The sequence below is a fragment of the Rhinatrema bivittatum genome, chromosome 4, assembly GCF_901001135.1.
Source record: "Rhinatrema bivittatum chromosome 4, aRhiBiv1.1, whole genome shotgun sequence".
Lineage (NCBI taxonomy): Eukaryota > Metazoa > Chordata > Amphibia > Gymnophiona > Rhinatrematidae > Rhinatrema > Rhinatrema bivittatum.
In genome coordinates this window covers 48,373,203-48,385,732 of record NC_042618.1, presented here as the reverse complement: position 1 = coordinate 48,385,732, position 12,530 = coordinate 48,373,203, and positions in this window count along the sequence as shown.

Here is a 12,530-nt window from a genome sequence, read left to right as displayed (position 1 = left end):
AAAATGTACACCAGTACAAATCTACTTTTCTTTATTCTCAGCACTCCAAATAACACCCAATTTTCACAGGTGTCCACTGTGCTGTTTGTACACGTGATGGTGTATCTTAAGCTGCCCCCCAAGCCTACCCCACCCCTGACACCTCACCCTGAATTTAAACGCCCCCTTGTAAATAGTAAACTGACTCATTTGCCTAATACTATCAGTCTCTCTCTCTCTCTCACTCTCACTCTCTCAGTTATAGCTTTGCAGTTGCTCCTTTCAGTTTTTTCCTAATCATTTTTCTCATGGTCTCCCTTTTGAAAGTTAAAGGCTATCGCAGTGGATTTTCTTTGTGTCCTCCCTTTAGTTATCATGTCAAATTTGATCATATTACAATCAATATTGCCAAGTGGCCCCAGCACCATTACCTCTTTCACCAAACCATGTGTTCCATTAAGGATTATGTCTAAAATAGCTCCCTCTCTTGTTGGTTCTTGTACCAGCTGCTCCATGAAGAAGCCATTCATTTAGTATAGAAACTTTACCTCCTTAGTGTGTCCTGAATTGACTTTTACTTTTACCCAGCCAATACTGGGGTAATTGGAATCACCCATTATTATTGTATTGCTAAATTTTCTAGCTTTCCTAATTTCGATTAGCACCTGTCTGTTCATTCTGGCCAGGAGGATAGTAGTACACCTCCACTGCTATTCTATTCCCCTTCTCAGATGGAATCTCTATCCATAAAGACGGAGAATGAAGGGTGGAGGCAGTGTGAGACGGAATTCAGGAAAGTCCTACATGCCTGTGTTGTTAGAATACATAACATAATATAGATGTTGTCTACAGATTAGGGCCTGGCCCACTGATTCAACCAAATTGCCCTTGACTACTATGGGTCCATCATTTCTCTACTTTACTCTTACTGCTACTCCCTTTATCCATACCAAGCAGGCTTGACTTTCATCAGTGTTTTGGTTATTGCCACCTCAGCTGGTGCCATCAGTAGCCCTCTCAGTAAAGCAAAGTTCCCTCAGATTTTTTTCTCTGCCTCCAGCTTCATATGATGTTTCTGAGATTCTTTTTAATGTAAAAAGCTACCTTATAATTTCCTTTATTGAATCCTACTAGATATTTAAATGCTCCGTCTACTTTCTTTTTTTTTTTTTTCATCCAGACAGCACATTTTGAAATTCCTTAAACCTCTCAAGTAGAGTGATATGTGTTTAGCAAACACACATCACTACCAACTTGCCATTGACTCCCCCCTAGTAAAAATGTGTTTATTTTATGGAACAATCTTGGAACAGCAAGGCTCTAGATCTTGTTTGCTATGATAAATTATATATTAACCAGCAAGGTACAACATTCTATTTATTTTCTATTTATGCAAGTGTGGCAGTGAATACAATATATGCAGGAGGCAATTTTCAAGCTGCCCATCTGTTCCACTTCTTTGTGGACTTTGCACCAAATTTCAGAGGGAAAGCAGGCACAGGTTCCCTTTGAAAGCTGCCACACGACTAAAGTACTGGTGGATTTTTGCAGCTATTTTTTAGTGTGGGCAAAATGGTGCCAGAAATTCACACACAATAGGATTTGAAATTCAATTAATGAGCATTATTTTCAAGTGCTGCCGAAAACCATGCTCCTAGGAGCACCTCCCCAAAAATCTGGTTAAAGCTGCACATTCTGCGAAATGCCATTCTTAATTTAAACCAGATTGAGGGAGGGTTAATTTTCAGACCGTCAGGTACCCTGACACATTGCTATTTACTCAAAGAAAGAACGACATTAGCTGGATGAAAATATGCTTGAGATGTAGTGCCCATATTTTCCCCCTCTTTTTGTCTGGGCCACCTTAACTCACTCACAGGCCGATACAGTACAGTGCGCTCCGACGGAGCGCACTGTTAGCCTGCCATTGGATGCGCATTTTCCCTTACCCCTTATTCAGTAAGGGGAGGAAAACGCGTGTCCAACCCGCGGCACCTAATAGCGCCCTCAACATGCAAATGCATGTTGAGGGCGCTATTAGGTATACGCTGCTTTTCTGTGCACCCTCCGACTTAATATCATAGCGATATTAAGTCGGAGGTCCCGAATCGGCCTGTCAGAGGGAGAGAGCTCTGTGGGTGGGACCCTGCGGGATAGGGAAAGTCCGCAGGGCGGGACTAGCTGGGACAGGATAAGAGTGTGAGCCCAGCTGGGTTCAGGGGGCCCCATGTCTCCAGGAGTAGGAGCTCCTGACCCTCTCTAAGAAGTAGAGATGTGAATCGTGTCCTCGATCGTCTTAACGATCGATTTCGGCTGGGAGGGGGAGGGAATCGTATCGTCGCCGTTTGGGTGTTTAGAGTATCGTGAAAATCGTTAAAATTGTGAGCCGGCACACTAAAACCCCCTAAAATCCACCCCCGACCCTTTAAATTAAATCCCCTACCCTCCCGAACCCCCCCAAATGCCTTAAATGACCTGGGGGTCCAGCGGCGGTCCGTAGCTAAATCGGGGGAAGGGGGAGGGCAGGAAAACCGGCACACTAAAACCCCCTAAAACCCACCCCCGACCCTTTAAATTAAATCCCCCACCCTCCCGACCCCCCCCCCCAAATGCCTTAAATTACCTGGGGGTCCAGCGGCGGTCCGTAGCTAAATCGGGGGAATTGGTATTGTATCGTGGCCCTAACGATTTTTGACGATTTAAAATATATCGGACGATATTTTAAATCGTCAAAAAACGATTCACATCCCTACTAAGAAGTATTGTGAGGGTCCTGAGGGAAGGCAGTCTGCTAATCTATATGTAAGCTGAAACTGCAAGAATACTGCAAAGGTAGATAGGGATTGTCAGCATGCAATGGATGTTTGCGTGAATAAAAGTGAATATTGCATTAGAAAAGGCTGGAGTCAGCATGGTTTACTGCTCCAGCCCAGAAGATTGGCTTGGCCATCCTCACATAGCTATACTTAGTTAAACCTCACTGCTGATATCCTTTAATGACTTCTGGCTATATCCAGGCTACATTAAATAGAGCCTTCACTTTAATCCCAAGAAAGCAAAGGCTGGAGAGTACAAATTCACTGTGTCAGAACTCCTGCTCAGATGGATCTGACCTGCTGTAGGTATGCAGTGCAGGATCCTGACAATTAATATATTTGAAGTAAGAGGGCAGCTTTAAAATTGTGCACATAATTTTAAAGATTGTGGGTACATTTCACCAGGAGACCTGTGTTTCACTTTTCAACAGGAATGTAGGATCATTTGAAACAAAATGTGAAATTTTGTTGACATTTTCCTATTTTGTTTTGGTTCCGTTGCGGGCATGGACCCTTGGACCGAGGTTGACTTAGTGCCACCTGCAGGTCCACATCGTCTGCTGGTGGTGCTGGCGGGGGGGCAGAGGCCCAACTGGAGCTTCACCTATACCAGCCCTCGTTCGCCTTAGGTTGAGCCCTTGGGTGCCAGGACCAGCTGGACATAGGCATGGGCCTCTGTTGATGAGGTGAGGATCTGTCAAATCGAAAGAGTTGCAGGCCAGGGTCTAGTGCATGGGAAATGTAAGCGAAGTCCGAGTCTGGCAGCGGTCAGTGGTGGGTGGAATACCATCAGAGTTGGAGCCCGGGTGGTGGTCAGTTGCAGGCGGAGTGCAATCAGATTTAGAGTCCAGGCCAAGCTCAACAAAAGAAATCCATCTGAAGGGCAACAAGGAGCGAAGAGAGGAAAGGGAAGTAAGGAACAGCACAAGCAGGAGCGGTGACCCTGAGGGCTGAACATGAAGACCAGGAGCTGAGGGCTGACCACAAAGAAGATCAAGAACTGAAGACTGACCACGAAGAGGATGAGAACTCAAGAACACAGTCCAGACTGCCAATACAGAAACCAGGAACAGAACTCGGGAACTCAGGAACACGGACCAGGAACACAAAGCCAGGAACAAGAATAAGCTGAGGCAATGCACTATTTCAAGGAGATTGACCTATTGCCGAGGCATTGGAGGGGCATCTGATGCAGCCTTTTATAGTGCAGAAGGAGTGATGCTATCAAGAGGCACCTCTCCCTGATTCCTGCTCTTTAAATTCTGTGCGATCGGCATGCACGTGCCCTAAGGAGCCCAGAGTCAGCAGCATCCTGCCACACTGGCTGAAGGAGGTTGGCTTTGGGGCAACTCCAGGGGATTCTGGCGGCAGAGGTAAGTGTGACAGCTTGCAGGAGGAGCCCGCAAGCTGCCGAGCACAGCAGGTTCACTTTCATAATGAAAGAAAAGAAAAAACAACTGAATGTTGTTTGTCATTTTGTGCTGTTCTGTTGCCATTTAAAAAAAAAAAAGAAAAAGAAAAACTTCCATTTTTTAAATAGTCCATTCAGGCTTTTTCCCACCCCCTTTGGGTCCTCTGCCTGCTCCACTAATTAAAGGTCTTCCCACTCTGGAGGCAGGAGAAATCTCTAGTCACTCCTGCCACTCTGGCTCCATTTCTCACAATGACGCTAGCCTTTTCAAAATGTGCCGTACAACAAATGTTGCTTGTGCCATTTTTCTGTACTGAAGGATTTCAAAAGCTCAGCAAGGTTATGTAAAACGACGCCGGAGGGGCAGGAGCAACTTGGAATTGCTCCTATCCCTGGGAGGTGTGGTACCTGCTTTCAGGTATGTTACTGAGGAAACCGGGTCACCCTGTAGGAGATATTTAAAAATGGCAACAGGGGTTTGGTTTTTAGTGTGCGATATTGTGAAACAGCATGCAAGAAAACCAGATGGAATGAAAAACAGCAATTAAAGACATGAAGGCAAGGAAGTGAAATACGAAACTACCCCTGTACGCCTCGAATTTCCAAAGAGAAACTTTCCCTTTGGAAAGTGGGGTCCGAAAAAGAGCAGCACAGACCTGCCCATACTACTTGCATAGGTCATTTTTCCAGCAAACTTATGCACATATGCGTAGGCACATAACTGTGAGCGTACACGAGTACTAACCCCTCTCCAGCCACTCCCCCTGGAGTGCCTCCTCTCTCTACATGTAAAATTACACGGGCACTGGCACTGTGTGCAATACCTTTATGCACAGAGAGGACAGAAAGATTTCAATGAGCCAATCTCCATATGTTAAACACTGTTTGCACTCAGAAACACCTTTGAAGATTGCCCTCCCTGTGATCCCATCTGTTGACGGTTATATATGCAGGCAGGATGAACCTTTTCTGCAAATGTTGTTTTGAAGTTTTCTGCTTGGTTTTTTCCTCCGTTGGATTGTGACATTGTGTTGACTGGTTGTCATTGGGCATTGCATGGATGCCATGCCTTTTGACTGAAAGTTACAAGAATTCACAGCCTCGCTTTGACCAGCTCCAGGATTCCCATAGGCAGACACTGGAGCCTCGTTACATCACAGGCTTTAGTTCTTTTAATTCCTGGTCCGGCAGCTGGAGTTTAATCAATCAGATTAGTTGAAATACAGAGTGTTGGATCCCTAGAAATACTGTGTCTCACATGGCAAACTTCCAAACGTTTAATGGTTTTGTTCATATAGTTGAAACATATAATGGAAAAATATTTCCATATTAAAACTAAATTTAGCTTGTAATAGTATTAATCTCATCCAGCTAGATACCAGCAGCTAACGGTCTTTCTGAGGTAAGTGAGCTTTTGCTTCAGCTTGAGCCTTGTGATCTTCCAAGCAGGGCAAAAAGTACCAGTAGATGTCTTATCCATTATTTAGTTGTTGTTAAATGAATGTATTTTTAGTTATCTTGTTATATTCTTCATTAAAAATATCCGCCTAAAAATCCAGTATGTATATTCTATTTTAACAAAAGTCACGAGGGATCATGAGATGAGATTGAAAGGCAATAGAGTCAGGAGTAATCTTAGGAAATATTTCTTTACAGAGAGGGGTGGTGGATGCATGGAAAAGCCTCCCGGTGGAAGGGTGAAGACCAGGAGAGTATCTGAATTCAAGAAAGCATGGAATAAATGCAGGGGATATCTAAAGAAGTGATGAGAAGTATTATTAATTGGACGGATGGGCAGACTGGATGGGCCATATTGTCTTTTTCTGCCGTCATTAGTTTAAAAAAAAAAAAAAAGAATCTCACAGCAGGCAGGCGATCTCCAATCATTCAGAACAGAAAAGGTGTGGCCAAGCAAAGTCATGGCTGAATATCTGTGTTCTATTTGTACAGGCAAACAGCTGTCACGTTAACACGAGTTGGTTTACTTTGGCTGGCACGGCGTTACCTCTTGGAGATCATATCTCTGAACTATTGTCATCAAACAGTAACCTGAACATGGATGTCTAATCCTAGATTGTTACGGTATACTTCCAGGCCACCACCTTTTAAACTGCAAATAATTTATGCTGGTGAACTGTTAGTGCCGCAGCCCTGAGGCTTTGTGTTTGCTATTTAATTGCAAAAACTTAATTGACAGAAGCCTCTTCCAGCAGTGCATGTAAAGGAAGGGAGGAGAGAGACTGTAAATAGAAGTTTCGTTGTCACAATAAATAGTGCAATACTTTAACTTATTGAATGTCATCATGTTTCGTCTGCACAACATTTTCTTTCCTGCACAACATTGTACATTATTTCTAGGTCAGTAATGTTTGATTCTGATCCTCAGGTCCCACTCACCCTCTCAACAGGTCTCTCGTACTATACCCCATCCCTCTCTCCTATCTCACATAGAAACACGACAGCAGAAAAGGTCATCTGGCCTATCTAGTCTGCCCATCTCCCCAACTTATTTAGCTTTATAATTCTCATCACTCACTTAGATTTCCCCTTTATTTATCCCATGCTTTCTTGAATTCAAATACTGTTTTTGTCTCAACCACTTCCTCTGGGAGGACATTCCATGCATCCACTACCTTCTCTGTAAAGAAATATTTTCTATGATTACTCCTGGGTTACCTCCTTTCATCCTTATCCCATGATCCCTTGTTCTAGAGCCTCCTTTCCATTGAAGGAGGCTTGCTTCCTAGACATGTGTTGCGACCGTCGTTGCCCGATGTCCTCACTCCGCCCTCTTTACTTCTGTGGCGACTCCCTCCAGGTCTGAAGGACGGCTGGCTGCCGCGACGTCTCCCTGCTGTCTCTCTCTGGTGTCCCGGGGACGGCTTGACGCTGTAGATCCGCCATGTTGCCTGAAGCCTAGGGCGCACGCGTGCTCCGAGTGAAGTACCAGCAAGGGCGCGAACCTCAGGGGTGTCCCCCTGATATGACGTCATCCGCTTCCGATATTTAAAGGTCTCTGATATCGCTACTAGTTTAGTTAGCAAGGGCTAAGGTTCAGATTGGGTTTCCTGCCTAAGCTACTCTGCCTCCTCGAACTTACCAGAGGTACTCGCTCCTCGAGGGCCCTCGTTCCTGACTATCTGCTGATTCTCTTCTGCCTGGAAGTCATCATTATCTACATCATTGTGAGTTACCATCGCTCTCTCAGAGCTTTCCCTGGAACCAGGTACTCGCTCCTCGAGGGCCTATCCTTTCCAGCTCCTGAGCTTCCTGAGACCAATATGTGAGTGTTGTCATCTAGTTCTGTTCATGAACTCTGCATACCCTGCCTACTCATTGTCTACAGTTTCTCAACAGCTCAGCCATCCAGGGATCGCTGTTACAGTATCTGAGGGACTTCAGCCCTACCAGGCACTTCAGCTTACTACTGCCACCTCTGGTGGTTTCAAGACCTGTTTAATAAAAGAACTAGTGTGTGCCTGTCTCCATACTCTAAGCCTAGCCAGTGGTCCCTCTCGGGATCTTCCCCTGGGGGCGTGGTCATCTGCCACCGGCCCAGGGATCCACTTACTACTATCTCCGGCAGTCTATAACAACAGATTGCTAAGTCTGCCTACGGAATACATCAGATTGACACTCCTATCTGATTGCTCCTCCCATCAGCATAGCGGATCATGACAGCATGGAAACCTTTAAATGTCTCTATCATATCTCCTCTATCCCATTTTTCCTCCAGGGTATACATGTTTAGATCTTGGAGTCTATTCCCATATGATTTAGAATGAACACCACTGACCATCTTAGTAGCCACCCTCTGGACCAACTCCAATCAGTTTATATCCTTTTGAAGATGCAGTCTCCAGAATTGTACACAGTATTCCAAATGTGGTCTCAGCAGGGACCTGTATAAGGGCAATATCACCTCCCTTTTTTTTGGTAAACCATTCCTCTCGCTATGCAGCCAAGCATCTTTTTGGTTTTGCCATCATTTTATCTACCTGTTCGGCCACCTTAACATCATCATATACAACCACTTGTGAGGGAATATACAAAGACTCCCTCAAACCACCTTAAAACACAGGCTAGAGCTATCTGCCCCGGTCCGCCTTAAGGCACAGGGCCACAAAGGATTCTGGGTCCTAGGAGAGGGATCCCTTCATAACAGTATAAAGGATCAGGGCTCAGAAGGGTTAGGAAGGCCCCTGGGGAGCTGCTTTGAGCCCGTACCGAGTATGTCTGAACTGTTTTGGAAGCTTAAAGGTGAGGTGAGCTACTATTTTGTTTTTGATGTTTTCTTTGAAACCCTTGTAAATAAACCTTTTGTTCCTGACCTGAACAGTCAAGTCTTGCTGTGTTTCTTGGATCTTCTAGATGCTCTAGCTGGCCCAATGCCTACACGTGGTGGTACAGTGGGATCGGGTGAACGAAAGAGTGAACCACAGGCACCGACCCATAGCTACAGTTCAGAAAAAAAGACTTTTTTTTCCTCTTTCCTGGGGCCTCCCTAGTTTCTCGTCTAATGGCACTACAAACATGCTAAGGGTAGCCCACCTGGTATAGATAGGTTTCAAGAAGTGAGGCAGGGCAGGACAGGCCAGCGGGATTTTTTTTTTTTCTCTCTTTCCTTTCCCCAGAGAGGCATTTGCATAGCACGTCCCCTTCCCCAGAATGCAGGAAAATATGGAGCAAGTAATACAGGTTCTGGGCTACTAGGCATCAAGAGTTGCAGAATGCTTTGCAGGTCCAGATTGACCAGCAGTAAATGTTGCAGGAGCAAGTGGCTCAGCAGAACACCATATTGTCTCAGGTGGCACAGGCGGTGCAAACGGCAGTGACTAAACCACCTTTCTTGGCCACAGCTTTACTGAGTATGACTCCTGGCGAGTACCCGGACACTTTTTAAAGAATTTTGAGCGGACTGCTAGACTGACCAGCTGGAGGACAGGTGTGCTGCCTATCTAGGTAACTTATTAACTGGAGGCTGTCGAGCTGCTTTCCAGACCACAAACCTGGATGGCGCAGACACATACCAGGAAGTTAAGACTGCCATTCTTCAGAGAGCTGGGTTCACCCCAGAGACCCATCGTCAATGCTTCCGGACCGGCTCCCTGCAGCCTGTGAAGAATCCAAGAAACGTTTTCCATCGACTTTGCAATGTCACCTGGAAGAGACCAGCATTTTTGTAATTTGCATAGAAATAGATGGTGTTCCAACACAAGCCCTGGTAGATTTGAGAAGCATCAAGACCCTCATTCAATGTGAGTTGGTGAAATGGATCCAGATTAATTATGAGAATGTCGGCAAAGAAAGAAAAGCCTTTAAATAAATAAATAAATACTGTTGACCTGCATACATGGCAACCACAGACAAGTGGGGGTTCTGCCATGGTTCCCCTACCCCATCTTAATTGGGAGAGGCTTTTTGAACTTTAAAAATCTCTGGACCGTGCTCACAATGGAGACACCCACCACCAACAATGAGGAGTTATCATTCCCCGAACTGTCCCCCATAGAGGATGTGGACTTGTTTCCTAAAGTCTCAAAAATGCCACAATTCCAGAGACAACAGACAAGACAAGTATAGTTTTGCAGCTGATCTAGAGGCTAAGGGGGCAGCTACCTCAGAATCAGAGGAAGAATTGTCAGCCAACTCGAATCTCATACCCAACCCCATTAACTGGGATAAGGAGGGTAAACCAGGCGACTTTAAATGGGCCAAGAGGGAGGACAAGTCTTTTAAGTGGGCTAGGGAGCATCTGCAGAGGGGAAACAGTAAGGGGTAGATTTTATAAAGTTGCGCGCGCACACATGGATGCGCGATTTTATAACATGCGTGGGCAGATGCGCGCATGTTATAAAATTGGGGATAGGCGCGTGCAAGGGGGTGCACAATTGTGCAACTTGTACGTGCCGATGCCTGCGGCCTTCCCTGTTCCCTACCCCCTAGCCTGACCTTCCTGCTCCTTCCCCTAGCCTTCCCACTCCCTAACCCTAACCTACCCCCCAAATTTTTATTTTACCTGTTGTGCCTGCCTGCGCAAGTAGTGCGCACCGGCACAGCGGCAAAGACCGCTGTGCCGAGGGCCTCTAGCCCTGCCTCTGCCCGCTCCCCAGAGCGCCCACTCCCCGATGCCTCGGGACATACGTGCATCCCTGGGATTTACATGCATGATCGAGCCTTTTAAAATAGGCCTGACATGCATAAGGCCAGTCGCGCGTAAATCCCTGGGATTTACATGCATAACCTTTTTAAAATCTACCCCTAAGGTTGTTCCAGGAGCTCTGGCGACTGTGCCGGATTCTCCATATTTCATAATGAAAAGAGACTTGATATACTAAATTGTAAAGGGGAGTGTAGGGGGAAAACTGATTCAGCAACTCCTAATCCTCAAGTCCTCTCGCCAGAAAGTCATGCAGCTAGCGCACAGTCACTTACTAGGGAGTCACCTGGGTGAGGAAAATATCTGAGAGAAAATGTTTGCCCATTTCTTTTGGTCATGTCTAGTGGTATTGCCAGTCCTGCCCTACCTACCAACTCACTAAACCTGCTGGTGTTCGGGCAGCATCTCTCATTCCCATGGCCATAATTGAAACCTCTTTTAAAAGAGTGTTTATGGACCTCATGGGGCCAGTAGAGAGAACCACTTGAGGTAAGTGATCCTGGACTATGCCACGAGATACTCTGAAACCCTACTACTGAAAAAATATGGAAACTCTGATAGTGGCGACTGCCTTAATGGACGTTTTCTCTCAGGTAGGACTACCCAAAGAGATCCTGACAGACCAAGGAATCCTGTTCTTCTCTAAAGTAATGAAGCTACTCTGTAGCCTGCTTAAGATGAAAACTCTATGATTATCAGTGTACCATCCACAGACCAATGGCCTCGAGGAATGCTTCAGCAGAACACTTAAGCAAATGTTGCGGAAGTTCATAGATGATGATGACAAATTGGGACTTGTTATTACCCTATGTGCTATTTGCAGTCTGTGAAGTACCCCAGCGTTCGATGAGTTTCTCACCTTTTGAGTTGTTATATAGTAGAAGATCAAGAGGCTTATTAGATGTGGCTCAAGAGACATGGGAGGATGAAGAAAACCCTGAACAGAATCTCATGGACTGTGTTATACAGGTGGAAGAACACCTAAATAAAGTCGGGCAGCCCGCTTATGCTTAGAGAAAGCTCAGAGTGCTCGGGCCCGGGCTTACAATTGTCCCACAGTTCAGAGAACCTGCCAGCCTGGAGCTCAAGTACCGGTTCTCTTGCCCCCTTCGGACAAATTGCTCACCCATTGGCAAGAGCTCTATTATGTCTTGGAAAAAACCAGCCCAGTGGACTAAAAAATAGCCCATCCAGATAAGAGAAAGAAAAATCAGATTTACCATGTCAGCTTAGTAAAGAATTGATTCCTCAAGAGTGGAGAATGGTACAAGGGGAATTCAGCTCAGAGATCAGACCTGAGGTGGATAATATCCAAGTACTATTTAGAGAAGAGCTGTCAACTTCCCAGATAGCTGACTTAAAGCAGCTTCTTGAGCTGAATAGAGAAATCTTCTCAAGCTTACCAGGATGTACTCACTTGGTTCAGCATGATATCATTACCCTGCCTGGGGTGGTTGTATGTCTTTTGGGAGAATTCTAGATGGCTGTAGACTTACCCCTACCCATTGCTGAAGCTCCATTTTTAATAAATCCTTCTTCTTGCTTTCTTGAACCATATTATGGTTAAGTATAAAGCAGGGTTTCCCAAATTATGAGTCACCCCAAGATGGGGGGTCACAAAACCTTTAGTTGGGATCACAAATGACTCAAATAGCAGAGTTCTTCAGGTGCAAGAAACAGCAGCATTAGTAGAGAAAGGCAGAGTAGGACCTATAAGTCAAAATGTACTCACATGCCCTGCCCTGGCATGACTTTCTGGGGTAATAGGAAGCCATGTATGAGGAAGAATCATGGCTGCTGCAAGGCCTATGAGCTTGCATTGGGCTGATTTTATTACTATTGATGCTGTCGCTTGCAGATCACATTCGGACTTGGGACCATCCATGATGGGAGGGCAGGGCTGAGTGTGCATGAACTGGGGGAGATTGCCACTGTTACTCTCACCTCAACCACCACTGAATCAAGAGAAAAATGTTGCTCTGGTCTTCAGCCTGCCCTCTGTTCTCACCGGTTATTTACTTATTATTTTATTTATTTATTTAAGATCATAAGAAATTGCCATGCTGGGTCAGACCAAGGGCCCATCAAGCCCAGCATCCTGTTGGAAACCAGATAAAAATCACCCAAAGCAATATATAATAAAACATAAAGCAATCACTACACA